This window comes from Propithecus coquereli, unplaced genomic scaffold (genome assembly GCF_000956105.1).
Source record: "Propithecus coquereli isolate 6110/MARCELLA unplaced genomic scaffold, Pcoq_1.0 Scaffold4, whole genome shotgun sequence".
NCBI lineage: Eukaryota > Metazoa > Chordata > Mammalia > Primates > Indriidae > Propithecus > Propithecus coquereli.
Window position 1 is genome coordinate 8116302 of NW_012149729.1, and position 21316 is coordinate 8137617.

General features: G+C 39.7%; 1 protein-coding gene across 3 annotated transcripts in view; it reads right to left on the reverse strand.

The window, feature by feature from the left end:
• MET (MET proto-oncogene, receptor tyrosine kinase) overlaps nucleotides 1–20250 on the reverse strand; it is a 105283-nt gene extending 85033 nt beyond the window's left edge. For all 3 annotated transcript variants that reach the window (XM_012652779.1, XM_012652780.1, XM_012652778.1), the window contains exon 1: nucleotides 20063–20250. The gene's annotated coding sequence lies outside the window, so the exon portion shown is untranslated. The remainder of the gene's footprint in view (nucleotides 1–20062) is intronic.
• Nucleotides 20251–21316: the final 1066 nt, after the last annotated feature.

Below are 21316 nucleotides of genomic sequence, written 5' to 3' on the forward strand. Positions count from 1 at the left end.
GGTATTATATTACATTATGTTTTTAAAATAAGTTTCATATCTTAAGGTTGGTACATAAGTCACACAGTGCACTAAACCCCAATGAACTAGAATCCAAGAAAATGTAAAAATGTAGAAATGGGCTTTCTGTTTTCTAATTTGATGAGACAGAAAATCAGTAGGGAAGGAGGATACGTTTTCTATTTAAGGAAAAACCCTTGCAGAACACACGTTGGAGTTAGTACCCTCATCTCCTACACCTTTTTTTTATATTCTCTGATAGCATATGGTGATGCCATTTTTCAAACTTAGAAACCAAAGAAAGGTTAAATTTATTTTTTAATTAAAGAAAAAATGGGACCAGGGCCTATTGTGAACAACAAGATTTTTAATTAAAATATCAGTTTCTGGATAATGAGAAAATTTAATCACCTAAAACACCCCATTTCCTTGATCATTCCAATTGATAAAAATCTTTTCCCTATTACCAAGAGTGTGTGTTGGTCAGACTAGATCTTTTCCAGGAAATGTTTTGTGTCCTTCCTAACAAATGGAGGGAGACCTGTCAGAGAAGCATTTATTGCTGAGCTGTACACTTTGAAGATACTGCCAGTTAACTAAGTGACAGCTGAGTGGCCAAGTGAGTCAGATTGCAAGGTTTGAATCCATTCACTATCTATGTGACCGTGGGCAATAACTCTGAGCCTCTATTTTCTCATCCAAAATATGGGTGTGATTATAGTACCTACCTCACTTCTTGTGAGCATTAGTCTAAGGATTCAATGAGTTAATGCATGTAAACCACTAAGAACAATGACTATCACACAGTAGGTCGGTAAGTGTTCTCTATAGTTTGTTCATGCCCTCAACAAACAATTATGAACATCTACTATGTGTTAGATACTGTCAGATACTGTGCAGAGTGCTGAAGACACAAAGATGAATAAAATACTTTCCAAATGTCAGTGAGATAGACCAGCAAGGGAGATAGACCACAATTTAAACTCAACGTGGAAAGGCCTATAAAGGTCCTTGAAGGGGAGCTTAACCAGGGTTTAGGGGAGTCAGGTGGGCTTACTGATCAATCAATCATGGCCCTTTCCTCATAATGCACTCACAGTTCTGAACTGAAGCATGGGAGAGAACATAGTTTTAGTTGTGGCAGTGCAGCTAATTATTTGTATGATCCAAAGCAAGTCACCTGACTCCTTTGCCTCAACTCTTACTTATTCGTAAGATGACAGTGTTGAGCGAGTTTATGCTGGAGCCCTCTGCTACTGGCTCACGACGGCCTATTGCATGCATCTCTTCCCAACTCACGTTTCAGTGACCTTATCTTGGTAGCCTGAAATCAGCCCTTGTGGGAGGAATATTTACACCACAGAAATGGGCAAACACTACAAATCAGGGCTTATTTTCTCCCCTGGACGATTTACCAGCATACTCCTGGGTTGAACTAATGAACTCCAAAGTATTTCCCAACTCTAATAATGTCGAACTCTGAGATTGTTTTTCTATAATTACACTTTACTCCAATGCCATTGACTTGGCATATACTACTTTCACTTCCCTGTCTATATAACTTGCCAGATCTGGCTGTGAGAGCAATTTTAATATTTATATTGGTAGTAACTCCAGAAATACTTTCATTTTTCATATGTTTCTGTCTTGATACATTTAATCCTGTGATGTGCCTGGATCAGGCTTTCAATATTCAATGTCTTTTTACCATTTCTGTTATTTTTGCTTTCTGAAATAGTGCTAGCCATTTAACCAACTTTGACTTCCTCACTAAAAGGAACATGTAAAGATGATTCAAACAGACTAATTCATTCTCTTAAAATGTTGTGCACATATCAGGTGAAAGTGAATCAGCCATAAAACATTTCTTTATTTCTTTTCAGTTGATAATTACGACAATCTCACTGGCAAAACATTTCCTGGGAGTGATCATCTCAATGGCACCTTGGCCATTAAACTCCTGGTATTTAGGAGTTATTTCCTTTAAAGAAGACTGCCCTTCTTATGAATATCAGCTCAGCCTAACCCTAAGACCAGCTACTTGATTCTGTCTGCCATCTGTCTACCTCTAGTTTTCTCATTAAAATAGCTTACATTGGTCTTTTCATTCCCCAGAAATCTAGCAATACATTTAATTCTCTAAGTATTTATGCCTATCAACACTATCACTGTCCTCACCATTGTTAACATCATCAACAAAAGCCATATGTATACTGTATCAAGCACTGATTGCTCAGGAAAAAACACAACAGGGGTAACGGCATATATTTTTAAGAGAGAGATTTTCTAAACATTGACACAGGTAACTTTGCTTTCTCTAGGAATTGTTTTTCTTAGAAATAATAATTTATAACTATGTAGATAGCACTTTATAGTTTACAAGATATAGTCAGTTACATCCTCTCTTCTAATCATGGTTATCTTATAAGGTAAGCATTATTCCCGTGTTTTCAGATGACAAAACTGAGGTTCAAAGAGGAGAAAATCTTATCTAAAATGTCCTAAACATGCAATACAGTTCTTCTGAGGGTATTTCTAATTGTTTTAAAATGTATGATGCTTATTTGGACTGTTTCAAATCATTTGCATTTACTGGGAAAGCTTTTTATTCAACAGGCACAATATTTTAGTAAATACCTGTTTTTACCTGCTCAGCTCCCACTATCGTTTCTACTGGCAACTCTTTTGAAAACTCTCCCTCCCCTTTCTACTTGCACTGTCAATCATACAGCCTCCCTCTCTCACCACAGGGTGAGTGTGCAAACCAGGCTGGCCTTTCAATGAACTCTATTCTCTTGACATGGCGCTTGGTCAGGGGCGAGCACATGATCAAAGCAATCATTCTTTTTTGGGATTTAATATGGATGCTGGGAGAGGACTCCTCTCTTTCAGAGATCACAAGCACTAAAGACGATGTTAACATGGAGTGTCTGATGATCACCTTTGTCACTATGTGGAGAGAGCCTGCCTGAGCATGAAATGGACCCCAGGGGCAGGCGAGCTCAGACGGGGAGAGAGATACGTTCCTGATGTGATTACTTGAGCATCTGTATCCAGCCATGCCTGAAGCCAATGGGAGCCAGTAAAATTTTTCTTTTTCTTCCTTCTTTCTTTTTTTTCATCAATGGTCCTATGATTCTTTTATTCCTCACTCCTGAAAAAGTCCTGGGCAAACAATGTTCAGAGAAAATACTAGAAATTTGTGAGTTCAAACACAAAGTTCATAAAAGCAACTTTATATAAAATATTCAGGTAACTAGGACATAGATGGCTTTTTTATTTACTTGAATAATTACTTTAAATATTTCATTTTGCATTTGGGAACCTATCTATTAGTTAAGATTTCTGAATTGGTATACTATTTTTTTCCTACTACACAATTCTCAAATCTTCTACAATATTTACATAACATTATCCCAAGATGTAATAATGTATCTAAGTGAAGAGTCAAGATATAAAAACTGGAAAATATTTCAATACCGCTTTTAAGTATATAAAAGGGATTTATGATGATGGAAAATGGCCGAGGTCCCATATTAAGGAAATTGCAGCCATAAAAACAGTCATGGTTAGATCTCTAGCAAGACTTGCCAGAGTGAAATTCTAAGGAAAATTCTTAGTCCTCTCCACATTTATAATATTTCCATTAACTTTAAAAGTAGGCCCATAAAAAAACAAAGTTAAGGAAAGAAGATTTCAATAGGAGATTCCTGATGATATTTAAAATACTGTATTTATAAATACTCATTGTTTATGAAGAGTCACATTACATTATATCATACATTAATCAAATATTTGTGAGCACCCACTGCATGCCACACATTTGACTAGATACTAAGAGTTTCTGCTCTCAAAGAGTGTAGAATCCATGGATTTGAAGACAGCAGGATAAACTCTAAAATCTAAATGTATAACTAAATTGAAAAGTGAATGGATCCACTGGGCTCTTGAGAAAGCAAATTTTAAAACAAGCTTTGTCGAGTGTTTGATTCTTATGCCTAAAGATTTAACAGTTAGTGTTATGATGGGGACTAACTTTAGAAACTGACTTGAGAAATATAAAACGATACACCTACACCATGTCAATGCCTTCACATGTAGTCAGACACTGTGACCTAGACAGTGATTTCTAACGCTGAGTTGAAGGGACAGAAGGAATCCACAGGATTTTTCAGCCCTTCCAACTGCTCTTTGGTATGATCACATTTAAATGATCCAAAACACCTGTGAGACAATCTTAGTTTTAATATTTACAGACTAGTTTGCTTGACAACATGCTTTATAATATTCTTTCCAAGAGGTCACCTTCTGGAGAAGAGGTGGGGTCGAGTGGAGAGAATGTGGGCTTCGGTGTCAGACAGGCTTAGATGTGACGTGAATCTGGCCTTTACCATGGACATACCTCCTGACTCTGAGTGTCGGTTTCTTTCATCCAAAACATGGGGTAATGGTACACATCTTATGGATTGGCCATAAGGATTAGAGATAAATGATGAGAGACACAGGCATTCAGTTATGCAGCACAGCCTGGCATTTAGTAGATGTAGCTAGTATGCTTATTATCCTAACTTGTGTGTTAGCCAATTTTTGCCTTCCCTCATCGAAAACGAGGAAGTTGGCACAGTCCCCTGGGTGAGACCACTCCAAATACCTGGTGACTGTTTCATCATTTTCATCCTCTTGTTTACAGTTTAAATAGTGTTATTTCTTATTTTCCCACCCTTTGGCCATCTTGTGGTTTTCCTCTAACCCTGTTTTAAGTTCATGAAGTCCTCCTTAAGTTGTTCTCCAAGACAGTGGCCACAGTTAAGGGCCTTCCATACTAGGGAAGAAAAACAAATAGGAACCATTACTTCACCTCTTTCAAAAAGAGTAAGCCCATATTCCCACTGAGATTTAGCAAGTAAAGATATAGGATGCTCAATTATATCTGAATTTCAGATAAATAGTGAATGATTTTTTTTAGTATAAGTATGTCCCATGAATGTATTTTATATGACAATCCTAGTTGTCAGCAAATGGAGAAAAATAAGGGAACAATGACCTTTTTTACTCACAAAGTAAGTGAAAAAAAATCTTTTACTTCAAAAGATTTGGGCCCAACCTATTTATCTGTTGGGGCAGAAGAATTTTTTTAAAGGTTTCTGTAGCATATACATATTGCAAAACTGCATACCATTTTTTTTTGGTTTTGCTGCTGCGTGTCTAAAATATGCTGTTTTAAAAGTGATTAGCAGCGTAACCTGTTCCTGACAGGTGGTTTTAAGTATCATGTGAAGGTATAACTATGCGGAAGAGAGTAAAGATTTTTTTTTTTTAACCAAAAGTTGTACTGTATGTGGCAGCCTGTCACTGACATAACATTTCTGAAACAGAAAAAGTATTCTTAGATTGATTTGCATACTTTATTTATAATAAATGAGCTTATTAAAAAAATTTAAATACAGGTGGCTATAGGAGAAAACAAATTAAACCTGGTACAAGAATAATTTGTATGTGCTATAATTAATGTTTCTAGAGGGTGCTCTGAACACTATTTCTTGATTCTTACACAAATGTTGTTTCTTCGAAAGAGAGATAAGTGCTTTTATTCGAATTCTTATCCACTTTTGCATCTCTTCTTCTTCTGATAATCATTTTAAAATTTGAAAATCACTGAATCTTAGCATAATAAAAGCCAATTGTGCATGTTCTAGTTGTAACATATGATTGAGACCATTGTCCAACTCTGATACAGCAAGAGTAAAGATAAAAAGAATAGAATGCCGTTATATTCTCAAGATTATCCCTCATAAATTCATACTCTGTTAGCAAACCTCTTTGTCCTTTTAAGAATGGTTGAAAGTACTCAACTTCTGGGAAAGAAGAATAAATGGACATTTGTTTTACTATTGTGCATATTGTAAAAAATACTGTTCAGAAAATACACTGAACTGTCAGAGCCCTGATTGATGGACAGGCTTTTGTCCCATTAATAAGTTGTAGGTCAGACCAGAATGTTGCATTGCCTTTGAAAATGTGAATGTTGAACTTCTTCAGTATTAATAAAGTGCTAAAATACCTGATATCCTATAAAAGCATTTTTTCATATTTTTCAGCCTAATGGATGAATGTAATTTTATAATTCGGATTGTGTAGCAGTGCTACCACATTTTATTCAATCAACCCAGGAACACCGAGAAACATAAATCCATAAATCACATTTGAGAAACATCTTTCTAAGCACGTAAGTTAAAATAAGCCTAGCAACTTTTTCCAGTTGCATTCAAATCCTATTGGATAGGATAAACCTGACTGAACAGTCAGAATATGAAGCACTGAAGGGAGACGAGTTGGAGAGGAAGCTGGTGCATTACTGACTAATGAATCAGACATTCCCTCCCTCCGTGTTTGAAACTGTCCTCGGCATAAGCATGGTACAACTCCCATTGGTGGCGGGGGGGGCGGGGTTGTGTGCTCAGGATTGGGTTGACATAATTGATCGATTTCCTCTGTTGTTACCTAAAGCAGAAATCCAATGGCTGTGAAGGAAAGCTGGTGGGGAGTGAATCTCACTATTGTCATGGTGGCTGTCACATAAAGAAAGAGAAATCAGCACATGGGGAAAGAGAGACAAAGCGGGGAGAGGCATTCAGGGGCCAAAGGCACCAGCCCTGAAACATGGACTGGTGGAATGAGGTGGGCATTCTCTTGTAATGCTCTGAGTTCTGCATTTTATTTTGCTCATATCTGAGAAATTTTCTAGGAAATCAATGTTAGCAAGTAGACTCTCTGGCACTGGAAGGAACTACGTTCTCTTTTTCAAAGTGAACTTTGTCAGTATATGACATTTTCTTTTTTAGGCAAAGCAGAAAAGAACTGTCAGAAATCATGAGAAAGTTGTCAATGGAAGGAAAAGCCAAACCTGGCCATATTTTGTAGAGATGGGGATCCCTTGGGTGGACATAAGGCAATTCCATCAGTGCTGGAAGAATAATTAAAAACATATAAATAGTATTACGTTGAGATCAATACGTCATCAGAAAATAAAGAACCAGACAAAAACTTTCTAGAAAAATCTTAAATACTTCTAAATGAATAGAGAATGCCAAGCAAACTGATCTTTGTAAAAATAGGGCAGTAAAGAAAACGAGTACAGAATCCAATTTCTGAAACTCAGTCAACACTCTGGATCCTTAAAAAATCAATAAGCCAAAAGGTTAGGACAACTTAAAAACAACTGTGCTCCAGATTGCATTTATATAACTGATCAATTATTAAATGATTAAAGAAAAAATAATTTAGGGCAGTTGTGTGTGTGTGCATGCCGTGCCCCTGCACACGTGTATGGCGGGTATGGATGTTTGTGAGACAGAGGGAGAGAGAGAGACAGAGAGAGAGAAGAGAGGGCAAGACATTAAAACAAATAAAATCCCCAACCATACAGGTGTTGTCTGTTGACTGGGAGTCTCCACCTCCCTCCCTGCCACCAGGCTCCCAGGCTGTGCCATAAGGGTGTGTACCGGCCACTGGAGGAACACAGAGGGAAGAAGAACTAACGATGCAGACAGAGAGGGGGCCAAGGAGTATTTCAGAGGAGGGGTATTGCTTGAGCTGGGTCTTGTAGGGTACGCTGGAATTTCTCAGGCACAGCCGAGGCACGGGACAGGCACCCCGGGCAGAGAGGACTCACACACAGGCACCTGAGGAGACGTGCAGGGTTATCCAGGAAGCTGCAATTAGCACAGAGGCTGTGGGGGGGCGGGCTGGCAGTGGATGACACTGGAAGGTTAGGTTGTGGCCACATGACAGAAAGCCTTATATGTCCTGTTGAAGGGTCTCCAGGGACTTCAGAAATCCATCTTTCCAACACCAATAGTTTTGTCTATTCAACAGCTATTTAAGACTAAATTTTGCAAATATTTATTGAGGCCCTACTATGTGCCGGATGCTGTGGATACATCAGTAAACAAAACAAACATCCCTGCTCTTGTGGAATTTACTTTCTAGCAGGTGGATCCAGATGACAATTAATACACATAACAAATAAGTCAACCATGTAGTGTATTAGAAGTTGATAAGTGGGGTGGCAGGGGTGGCAGGGGTGACAAAGAACAGGATTAGGGGATCAGGACTGCCTGGTGGGAAGGGAGAGGGACAGTTTTTAGCTTTCAAAATGGATGTTTGAGTCCTGGAGTTAAGGAGATAGGTCTGGGCTAAAGACTGAAATTAAGAAGTTGTCAGCAAATAAACTGTATGACAAGTCATGAGCTTGCATGAGACCACCAGGGAGAAGAGTGTAGGGAACGAGGAGAGGACTAGGCATTGGGGCCTCTAAAGCTAACAGGCTGGGAGAAGAGGACAAACAAGAGAAAGAGACTAAGAAGGAGCAGTTGGATATCCTACTGGCTCCTCCGTCTTCTCCCACGAAAACCACTCTTCCACTCTGTAGCCTATCTCAGTGTCCAACATTTCCCACATTTCCAGGACATCATCCTTGATTCCTACCTACAGGTGTTTCAAATATGCCCATCTACTCATCTGCTTCCATCTCCATAGTTCAGGGCAGCAGCACTTCTTGCCTGGTTTAATGCAACAGCTTCCTTGCTGATCTTCTGTCTCCATTTTTGCCCTGATTATCTGTTCCCCAACAAATGAGAGATAACTTTCTAAGATGACAATCTGATTATGTCACTTCTGTGCTGAAAAGAACCATGGCAAAGCTTAGAAGCCAAGCATAATTTGGCTTCTTTCTACCTCACTCTCCAGCCTTGCTTTTTGCCATCGTTCCACTAGAAATCCAGACTCTAGCCACTCTGCCCTCATCCTATTCTTAAAGCAAGCCATGTGCTCTTCTATTCTGAGTTTCAGCACATGTGGATCCCTCTCTATGGAATACTCTTGCCCTCACCTTTACCTGGATAACTCACAGTCTCTCTTCAAGCATCATTATGGGTAATGGTTTTTCTGGGAAGCCCTCTCTGACACCTCTCTCACCCTCTAGTAAGAGATTTGGAATGTTCCCATGTACTTACACATCAAACCTGCCTTCCCCTTAGTATAATAGTCTTTACTACACTGTGCTGTAATTTACTTATCTGTGTCTCTCACTAGACTGTAAGCTCCACTCTTAGCTCCCAGCATAGTGCCTTTATTACTTGGCACTTGGTAAGCATTTGTTGAATGAATGGATAACAGAATCAATTAATAATACATGAAAGAATGAACCTGAACAAAGATTCTAGCAGTATACATAGAAAGGAAAAACTAGATTAGAAAGATGTAAAGAAAGAAAATTCATGTGGTAATGATTCAATATGGATTTCAATTGCAGGGGAGACTGAAAAGTCAAGGATGGCTAAAAAATGTCTATCTTGGGGATCACAAGTGAAAGCAGGGAAAAGAGGCAGAGGAAACTTTAGGGGCAAAAATAATTAGTTCGGTTAATAACTCTGAGGTTGCTGCTGGTCACTGCAGTGAAGGAGACTATAAAGTAGCTAACAACATGGGGATGGTGGGCTAGAACACAGAGGAAGTCAGAGATGGCAATTTGTGAACCACTGGTCCATCAGGGTATTTGCAATCATTGAGGTGAGCGAAATCACCCATGGATGTCTTCAGTAAGTAAAAAGGGGGAATTCAGAGGGAACCCCGAAGAAGATCAGAATCTAAATTTTATATTTTAAAGAGTAAAAAGAAAAAAATTATAAGCTAAGAAAAGATCGAGAGGTAAGAGATGAAGTTTGAGTGGTGTTTCAGGAGCTAAAGGAGAACTTTCAAGAAGAGAGAAGTAAGATGTATAAGAGGGTCAAATGGGATAAAAACAAGAGTCTATCAGATTTGGCAAAGAGGAGGTCCCTGGTGATAAGAATGAGGCCACTTTCTTGGGAGCATGGAACAGACTGCTTGGGTTGAATGAGTTAAGGAATGAATGGGAGTGAAGTAAGTAGAAAGAATAAGTTAGAAATTTGTTTTCAAGAATTCTTTATTTAAAGGATATGATAGAAATAGGAGTAACTACTTAAGGAAATTATGTATTCAAGATCCTATCAGGAGGCCCAACATATGTGTTTTCCTTCTTTCTAGAAGAAGCAGCAAGTTGAGCAAAGGCTGAATGAAAAATGGTGAGGGAGATTTTAAAGATGGGAGGGCAGGATAGATGGAGGAAGGTGCTCTAAAGTGTGGGGAGGAATAGGATCAAGATCGTAGGTTGGAAAAGACGTTTCATCCTTTGAGACAGAAGGAGATATTAATGGGTGATGTGGAAACCACTGGGCTTCTATTTACTCTCTAAAATACAGGGGACAATCTTACACTGAGAATAAGGGAAGCCAAAGAAATGCAAAAACGAGAAAAGAGTGGAAGTTTTAAATCGTTGCAGTGGGTGTGGGGAAAAACGGGACTGGAGACAAACAAACAGATTTGCTGGTAAAAGAAGCATTGGTCAAAATGAGAAATAACCAAAAACAGAATAAAAACTCACTCCAGGTAATACTAATCCTGATGCACAATGCCCATTCTCATTGAGTGTCTACACTGTCAGCAGGCAGACTTGGGAATTAAATGGTTATATAATTATGACCTCTGCAGTAAATTCCTTATAATGTTTATATAATTCATCACATCTATGGGCCTTTATTAAGAGGAAATGCCAGCATTTGATTATTTTTATTTCAAAACCAGTTTTATTGAATTCTTCAAGGAATAACTTCAGGGAAAAGAAAAACACATTGAAACAGATACTCTGCTCTCTTTTCAATAAAATCAAGAGTCTAAAGATGTAAAACAAATGAATCAGATATAATGATCATCTAACTCTGAAAATTAAAACCCATTTAGGAATTGTGAGGGAACCTTGATCCTGAATACCAGTCTAGCTATTCGTTTAGAATCTTCAATAACATTTGGAAAGTAATTAATCAACTTATGACATAGATTCAAGGCCTGTCACCTTTCATTGTCGTTAATGAAACTGTCGGGGGTTTTATCTGCACTTTTCTGGTGATTTAAAGAACAATTTTTTTGGTAGGCTCTTTGAAGACCAGAAGAATGTTTAAAATCACTGGGCCCTGACAGATTTCAATAAACAATGTAAGTATGTGCTAGCGAGCCTGAAATAAAATTTAGAAATATCTTAATTTTGACAGGACAGAAAGGGAATTTTTGAAAAGTTCAAATTGCATATTCATTTCTGTTAGGAGGAAGCTATTTTTCTATCAACGGTCTCTGCTCTGGCTGCTTCTTTATACAATCTGATAGAACTTAAAACACTGTACTATTTGATGCTCATTAAAAATAATAGCTAAGGTTATTGGTTCACCTACATCCTAAATGATTCTATTTGTTTGCTGTCTTTGTCTTAACCAGATAGTGGTGAGACTACAGGCTCACTTTGGACAGTGTAGCCATCAGTGGGTGTTGGAGGAATAGTGGCTCCCCTAAGATTCTCAGAGGAGCAAAAAGACACCAAGTGAAGGCAGGGCTTGATAGGAGATTTCTTCAACTCTTTAGATCACTGGCTGAGTTCACGTTTAGAATATAAAAATGCAATTCCTATGCGTACTCTAGCATGAACTTTGTATAGTCAAGGCCCAAAGAAATGGTCTCAAGATAATACCTCCAGGAAAACTATTAATAATATACATCCACAGAAGATATCTCAATGGAAGATGACTATGAATATCGTTTTTAGGGTCATAACTTCTGGTCCCAACAGTAATTTATAGATCATAATGAGCTGACAGGCTGGAAAATTTTAGTCATGAAAATGGTATAAAATCTTTATAAATTTGTCTGGTTTTTCTCTTAATATTATGATTTCCTTTGAGAAGATGGAATTTCACTGAGTGTTTGAGAGAACTTAGGACATGCCACTGACACTCAGAATAAAACCATTTTCTCTTTCTGCTACATATTCCCGCTATTCTTACTGGTAGCTGTGGGGAGGATAGACTAAGAAGCCCAATTAAGACTGGGTAGATGACATTATATCTTCTCCCAGAATCAAACCACACATGACAGAAGTTGGTGGAAGTTTAGCCTTCGCTTACCATGTGTGTATCCTACCATTTTCCCGTGAGCTTCCATTTATTCCCCATTTTGACCTGCCCCTTTCCTATTTAGAGGCCAGGCAGCCTGGCTCCAAAGGGGACACTCTAGGACTTAGAATGCACCCAAGCCCCTAACCCTTCGAGGTATCCACACACCTTTCCCCTCCCCTTATCTCACTGATCCAATGCCCCATCAAAACCTCTGGGTCTTCTCCTTTATTATCTATTTTCTTTATCTGTGGCATGAGAGTTGTTACGAAACATTTTTTTTTTTAAAATTCAACTACATTTGTTCAAGGCATTCGTTCATTTATCAAGTCATGAAGCCATTTAATTGGAATTTAAAACTCATCTAAACATGAATGTGTACAAACACACTGATATTGGATTATTACTGATGGTTTGGTCCACCATCGAAATAAAAAACAGGCATGTCTAAACCATATAAACAAGTCACTGATGATACAGTGCTCTCTACAATTAACTGTCAAAACAAGCTTTAATGATGATATATGTAGTCAGTAAACCTTCAATTTCACCTAAGAGAATCTTTATTTCAAGCACATAATAATACAATTTTCCTTTTTATCCCCCCTAGCTCCACAAGATATAAGAAATTGCCAAATTCTGTCACCCCAAATGTCACACTAAAACAAAACACTTTTGATCTGGAAAGGTTTTCTGAGGATAAAATCTGATGAACATTTAGAAATCCACAACATGGTGTTAAGAAAGATCTCAAGGCCTATGTTTTAGTACTATACTTTCTTTTAGAGAGGAGTTGCTGTCTCCAAAGCAGCCAGTACTCTAATTATGTGCATTTGAACTGCGCTTAAAGCTACATATTTGTGCCGAGTCCATAGGGGAAGTCTAGTTACCAGAAAATACACACTCACAAACAGGAAATCTAACTACAGTAAGGTGTTTTTCCCCACACAATAGAGTTCAGAGATGTGTCATCCATTAAATTTGGAGCAAAATCCAACACCATTATTATTGCTGAGTGCCCCTTTTTCCCCCACTATATCATAGCAACTTATGATTATAGCATTACATTTCCTAAGCCTGTTTGAACTTGCTGCTCTTGCTTATAGATACAAGCGACCTGCTCTTTTCTGTGCATGGCTTTCAATCAGTAAGCATGTCAAGGTGGGAGGACGGATGACAGGAATAGTAAATGGGGGGAAAATCAATTTTCAGAAAGCATATGGTAACAACTGAATATTTAATCAAATTAGCCTAGAAATTCCTTCCTATTTTCAGCACTCTTTGCAAGGCAGTTGCTTCATGCTACAAAATGAATTTCAATAAATGCCATATATTTAGTTAGATGGCTTATTTTTAAAATTTGTCAAACCAGGTCATTGACTCAGAATAGATCTCATTCCAAGACACAACAGATGGATATTGATATTGAATAGAAAGATTGACATTAGCTGGAAGATTCTGGGCAGAAGAAAAAGTCATTCAATTAACACTCAACAAAATATTTACTGAATACCTACTATGTGCCAGGATAAAATGATAAATATTTAGACTTTATATTTATATTACAATACAACAAGAAGTAGTAATGTCAAATCTTTTTGTTGGGGTTAGTAAAGATTACAACTGAATACTACTGGTAAACAAGGTCTTTAAAAGTACTTCTGTTTTTCACATTGCAACAGAAAATGCATCAGTACTCATTCAAACATTCATTCTGTCATGGGTGCAGTATTTCAGACCTAACTCAGATTTTTGAAGATGCTGTTTACTGTCCCTTAGCAAAAACTAACTTCCTATTTTTTCTGGAACAAAAGGGCCTTACATAATTTCAAAGATTTCTTAGACATCAAAGAGCTTAGAGGGATATACAGTTTATGGGTAATGATTTAAGATTTACTGAATCAAAAACATACGGATTAAATTTCTCTTAAAAGACCACTAGGTTGAAAATTTAAGAGCTAAAACGCTGTTCTAAACACACTCTGGTCCTAAGCAAAGCCAAAACTTATTTTTAAGCTACTTTGAGTTGTCCTGCGGACCCAGAACTTGGCTGGTTTCCCTTTCCCACATGATTAGGCCCTAAAGGAGGCAACCTACCTCTGATAAACAAATTTGTTCAACCTCCCTCATTCTCTGACTTGCAAAGACTATATTATTTTAAGGGCCTCCAGTTCTGAATGCTCTTCTTCATGTTTTTAATAAAATATTAAAAATTAGAAATCTTCCACAGTCTTATCAAATAGTTGGAGTATTTTTCAATTCTGAAGTCATTCTTTTTTTTTTTAACATACAATTTCAAATTGGACCTGAGATTCTAGATGCTGCCTCAGATTTCCAACTATCAGGGAACACGAGATCATTTCAAAACAGGAAAAGGCCACTGATCTTAATATGTGAACTGTTTCATGATATATTATTATATTTGCATTTAAAATAGTAGGAAGAAATACAGTACATAATCTTCCTTTCTAACACAATGGCCTTCCGGAAGGCTGCTAGCCTGGGCATTTCGCTGAGATTTTAGGATTAAAGAAAACAAGTTAGCACACAACCTGTGAGCTTTTATTTCTTTGGAAAAATAGATTGCAACACTGATCTGATTGCTTTTAAAGGGACCTGGAAACCAGCAAGGCAGTGAACGTTTTGAATTTCAATGGCAGGGCAATAACAATGGGTGACGCTCAGGCATTAAAAAAAAAAAAAGAGCCAATATTCCAAAGGGAGAGTTTATTGTGAATCAGAGAACTTGGAAATGAAAGTTATGCATAAAGCTATGATAGATTCAGGTTTCAGAAAATGATTACTTCAGTTTAAGAATGAAATAACTAGATTATCCTTTAGTTTAGAAATATACATAGCTTGATGCAAAGCATGTGGGTTGATGAGTTTAGAAAAATAAGTATGTGCAACAGGCAATGAATTATAAAATATCCCCTCCTTTTTTAAATTGCTTAGTTTCCCAGAGAATTCCAGTGAATTTCCTGAGAATTTTAGAAAAATAAAATCTTTTGCAGAAGCAGCCCAGGGGCTGGCTCTTTGGCCATGCATGCTGCTGCAGCTGGGACCATGAGGAACCAAATCTGGGCTGCAGACTTCTTGTTGCTCTAGGCTGTACAATGTTTTAAAGCTATTGAGTCAACATTTTAAAATCAGGAGATTTCTAGCGTCTCTGGAAAATCTGAAAGATACTACCACATGGGCCCATGCCCCGCACTGGGCCTCTCAGCAACTCTGATGATGCCAGGCAGGGACTGCCCGGTCTTGGGCAGGGCTTTTCCTAAGCAGTTTGTCAGTCCCTAGTGAAATGGTCAGTTTTATTCATTTAAGTTACCTGTTTGCAAATCTTGATACATGATATAGACAGGGCATAAGGGGGAAGGAAGAAAAGAGGAAGAAAATCCAACACAGTGGTTTAACACTGACAAGGGAAAAGGAAGGAGAACGAGAAGGAAAGAACGAAGCACAGCAGACAGAGGTAGCACACTGTCAATCGTCTCCTTTGCTGTCTCCAGAGTTACATGATGGAAGGGATCAGTGACAAAAGCCATAAGTATTACTCTCAACAAATACCACTGGGCCAGGCTCACAGTTGGGGAAATAAGAAGGAAAGTTTTCTGAATGGAGAGACATCTCTGATCGAGGATGGGATATGGGGATGGGGCCAGGTAAATGCGGGAAAATACTATGGGTTGTCTTCTTCTACATCTCATAAACCAAGGGGTGTGGGCCACTCCTGTACCTTCATCTTTGAGACTGTAACTATGGCAGGCACTGTTCAGGAATCTCCCTAAAAGCCCAGGAACTCCATGGACAGCTGTGCAAGCTGTGCACTGCACAATTTCAGAAAAAGCAAGATGAGATGGCACTCCCGAGGAGTGCTCCCGATATCCACATGGCTCACTCCCACATCTCTTTCAGGTTCTAGCTCAAAGGCCACCTTTGAAGTGAGCCTTCCCAGACCTCACTCCTGAATTTTTTAATCACCACCCCATCCCCTCTTATCCTTGACAGCCCCTATTCCCCTTCATCACTTTATTCTTCCTTGCAGCTATTATCACCACCCAACATAAACACATTTTAGTTGTGTATTTCTTTATTGTTTGCCTACCTGAATGGAACACAGCATCCTTGGTCAGAGACTTCTGTTTTATTCTCTACTGAAATGCCAGAGTCTAGAACTATGCTTGGTAGGCGCCCAACAAATTATCCTGCATGAACGACTAATCCTCAATCACATTCTTGGGGTATGGGAACCTGGCTTTCACCAGAATCCGTGATTCTCTAACTACATTTCGTAATTGCTATCCTTTACTACATTAGGAAAAATACATTTTCAAATTCTATTGCCCATTATATAATTTATACAGCCCTTAGATCCTTCCATGATTTCTATGGGCCCCATGGCCACATAATGTATTACTGAAATTAAACTCAACAGGAGGAACCTGCATAAACAAACTTGCACAAATTTACAGGACCACAGAAAGAAATATGTGTACCTGGGTATGTGGTTACAAAGTTAACTGCTTTTTATTTCACTGTGCTCACACCTCCTACCACAAATGCCACACGTGTGATTTTTCTCTCAATTAAGTTTTACAGCTTATAAAAACACTTTCTTCATTTTGTCCCATGAAAAGCAAAGTAGTCAGATTTTACTGGATGTTTTTATTGAAACAAATCCCAAGGGGAATATACTAAACTGTTTAACACAGCTGAAGAGATATCTGAGAATGGGCTTTCTGATAAAAGGATAGATTACAAAATTACTCACAGCTCTTAATCTGATAACAGAAGCCAGAATACCCCACACACTATGAATGAATCTTTTTCTTGGTACATCTTACTACAAAAAGAGAAAGAAAAAAATAACTAGAGAAAGAGAAGATGAGAAAAACTCCAGAGACTAGAAATGTTATATTCATCATCTATCTCCGACTTAAGGATTCCAACCTATGCCTCAGTGGAAAATGCTTCCAATAGGTAACCTTTATTGATGACTAGGAGAGGCAGTGTGGTGCTATTGAGACAGCATGGGGATAGTTTCAAATTCAGTTGCCTTGCCTACAACATAGGAATGTTAAGATATTAATATCAGCCTTGCTGATCTTGTGAGGTTGTTTTAATGTCAGAAAGATGATATACACAGAAGCATTTTGAAAATTTTAAGGTCTTTAAGTTCCAATCTTTTGATTTTTTTAAAAAAAAAATCTATTATTTAACCACAAATGGGATGATTTCTAATGTTTTTCTCATGTGATGTCCCCTTAATAATTATGGATTTGGGTTCATTTTATACGTGATGCTTGTCTGCATATCTAGATTGTAAACTCCTCTAGAGCAGATTCCATTTCTTCATTTTTCCTTTTTAATGGTCTCTTTGTACCCAGCACATATGATGCTCAATGTACAGTCTTAGCTATTTGGGGTGAGGCAAATGTGAGTCTGGTAGCAACTCAATGTCTGTTAAGAACACAGAATCAAAGTGATCCTGAAATGACATTACTCAATCAATGTATGTATCATTTATTACTGAGAGGTGACTATTTTACACTGAGCAAAGCCTATGAAGAAACTCTGCCTTGAGGGCTTGGTGTTCAAAACACTAGTTTCAACACACACCAGTCAGGAAAAGCAGGTTAAGTCCCTGGCATTTGAGTTTCTGAACACATTTTCTCTCCTTAAGGGGACACAAAATTAGGAAATTGGATATCCCATGGACAAACATAGTGGACCAAGGAAAATCTTAGGGACAGGGAAAAGAAACCATAGATGGCTCTGGTGAGAACGACAGAGAAAAAGAAACCAGGAAACTGGACTGGAGAAATAGGGGCACGGAAGGGCTTGGAAGCAGCTCTGACCAAGCCAAGGTAAAGGAATGGGGAGGCCAGGGCCAGAGAGACGGGAGGGGATCTGAAAGCATAAAGGGCTGTGCTCACCATGGATGTGTCACCACATCCAGGGTGCAGACACTCAGTGAAAGTGTGTGTCCTGAGGAGATGTTAGCTTTTTTGAGTTATTCACTTTGTTTTCAGATGACCACATTTGAGAAAAAGTTTATTTGAGGCAATTACATAGATTTGCAAAAGGAAAATTGGACTAATGTTTTTTGAGCTATTTTTTTTTTTTTACCAACAGCTAAGGCAATTGATTTTTAAAATGTGTTTCTTAGTCTTGCCTTCATTGAAACAAATTTAAAAATTGTTTTAAGATGAATGTAGAGCATATGCTTATGCTTATGCTTATATAGTCTTAAAAAGAATTTGTAAAATATGGGTATTTCTCCTACTTAGAAAAATGCCATTTTTCTTTTATTGTAGGTTTAAAAGTAGTAAAAATATTAGCTATATTGACTGGCTATGGTACATTTTTATCGTTCAGATAAACTTTATCCACTAATTCTGAAAGCATGTAGTGTACATCTAACATAAACCCCCATTACGATGTATCGAGGACAAAGCAATCTTTGAAAAAGCAGTAGTCGGCAGATCATCCTCCATATGCCATAAATTCCATCATGTTAAAAGCAAAATATATTTAAGTTAATAACTATAGGCTTATGCACTGTTAAGTTTGAAAACTGAACAGAATTTTTACAACACCAGTATATTTTATAGGCAATCAGACATATTTTTGGTGCTACAAAAGTTTCTTATGAGTGATGTAAATTTTCTCTGTTATTCAGCAGTTCAAAAAGAATGAACATTGAATACATCACAGATTTGCAATGATTGGAACCAAAGTACCTCACTCTGTTCCATTATGGAAGTTTACATGTTCAAAACAAAGCCCAATAAGCTTAGAGCTAGAAAGGAAAGCTCTATATATACCTGTAAATAACCCCAGCACCATTTACCCTCTTTACATAAATGCACAATATATGTCCCAGTAGCACAGAGAAACATGATGTACATCATTTTCAGATAATCTTCATGCAGAAAAAAAAATCATTAGTCAGCTATAATAGTTTAGCTGTACGGGAATATAATGTTTTTCTGAATCCATTTGCATGGCAATGTGCATGTGTCTGGCTGATGAAAGCGACAGAATAAACCTCCTCCCAACGCTACAGAATGTGAACAATCTTCTTAAAATTCAGGAGAGGGTCCAGGTAGTCTATATTCTATACAATGTCAGTTTTTACAATCCTCTCATATTCATCGACCGTCTTAAGTTGGCAATTAAGGTATCTTGATTATTTTGCCTAAGAGAGTTGACAATATTTCATTCTGCCCAAGGGCTCCTTTGAACATAAAACCGTGATAAAGAGAAATACACTGGGCAACTATTCATGCGTGAGCCACTGGAACCCTCTCCAACTGCCACATTAACAAATGGCTCTTTTAAAACAAAAAGGTATGAATGGGAAACCGTACTTTGGAGTAAATTCTGCATTGGCAATAGTCAGCGAAAGTACTTTCATCGGCGCTTTAATCCCTGGGTCAGCACTAGTACTGGCCAGACTGCCGGCCTCTGCTTATGATCTATTTCGCCTAGTAAGACAGATATCCTCCACAAGCCCCAGCACAGAGATAAGGTACGATCGAAAATGATGGATCACGAACCCCGTGTGTTTGCCAGAAACGAAGAATTCAGACCGTCACAGAGACACCTGCCTCTTGGAAGGACCCTCACACAATACAGATAAAACAGGGCTGGGAACAAGGAAGCGGCTTGGCTCAAACCTTGCCGGCTGCATCACCCGGGACAGGGTGACTAGATCCCTTTTGTAAGGGCTGAGTCAGATCACAGCTCTGAAACTTGCTGGGCCATAACAGTCATACATTACCCACTGCCCCAGCGCCCCTCTCCCTCCCGAGTCACACAGGTGGCCATCGGAAGCAACCCCCTAAAACGACAAGCCCATTCGAGTTTCGCCCTCCCCCCTCGCGACATCCCTTCAGTTTGTGAAGCCCCTAAACTCTCGTCCTCCTCTGTGATCTTGCCCTCTGGAACAGCAGTCAGATCTCTTAGGGGAACAAAGAAAGGAGAAGCGCTGGGGAGCGGGGTGGCGTGCGGGATCTGAAGGGGGGCTGTCGTTTTACCTTGCGGTGTCCAGGAACCCGTGGAGAAGTCAGCGGCGCAGGGACCACCCGCGCGCTCCGCGCCTCCGCGACTCCTCGCAGCAAGTCAGCTGTCGCCCCGCATCTGGCTCGCGCCCTCCGCCCCGCTCCGCATCTGCTCACAAAGCGCTCGGGGCGCTGCGGGCGGCGAGGGCCTCCAGGTCACCTGCGGCCGGGACAAGCCGAGCGCCCCGCCCGCCCGCCGCGCTCCCTCCGCCCCTTCCCACCCGCGCGCTGCCCGGCCAGTGACTCAGCCGGGCATCGGTGCGCACGGCCCGCGGCGGCCCGGGCGCGTCCAGGCTGGAGGCGCCGCCAGGCGACCCGACCGAGGCGCTGGCCCGCCCGCCCCAGCACGTGTCTGTCGGGCTCGCGCGCTGTCTGTCCGCCTCGTCCGCGGGTCCGGGGACAGCTGAGGTGCGGACTGGCACCACCCAGAGGGGGAAATCGACCCCCGCCCTTCCTGCCGCCCGCGCGCCGCGCCTGGCCCCGCGCCCGGCCCCGCGGGGGTCGCGTTTCCTCCCGCCCCTGCCCCGCCCACGACAAGGTGAAACTTTCTAGGTGGAGAAGTTTTCTCGCCCTGGCCGCGCGCTCTCTCCTACCCCAGCTCAGGCAGTCTGAAGTTAGCAGGGCGGGAGATAAGCGGCACCGAGTCTCCCCCTCCTGGTGCTCGGGCGATGAGTGTCACCCAGCGCTCAGAGCGCGTGGCGCGCACCCTGCGCGCACCCCTGCGCCCCGGCCGCGGGAAGAGCGCGAGGCTCTGCTCTGTCTCTCCCACGTCTCAGCCGCCCGCCGCTCACCCGCGTAGGGAGAGATTTGGGCACCGCAGAAACAAGGAGTTTATTGTCAGAGACGGAGGTAGGAGTGAGTGGATGGAGGAATTGCCCCAGTGATTTCGTTATGCAACGATTATCCCCTATTACAATAACTCAGATTTCTGTAAGGAAGAACAACAGAGTTTAACCCCCAGGAGACTTCAATTTCTTTAACTTTTTTTCATAGCCGGAAACAGGCTGATTAAATAACTAGAAAAATAGCAATGCACAGCAAAACAGAACAAAAGTTGAATTCTTGAATGCTGAAACCGTATGATACTATTTTTTAAAAAAGATTTTGGGGCCTTAGTGAATTGTATTAGGATTGTGTTAAGATAACTTTTTATATTTCATGAATAAAAATTGATACTGACTTACAAGAAAGAGTGAATAAACACTCAGAGGTAATAGGACCAAAGGAACA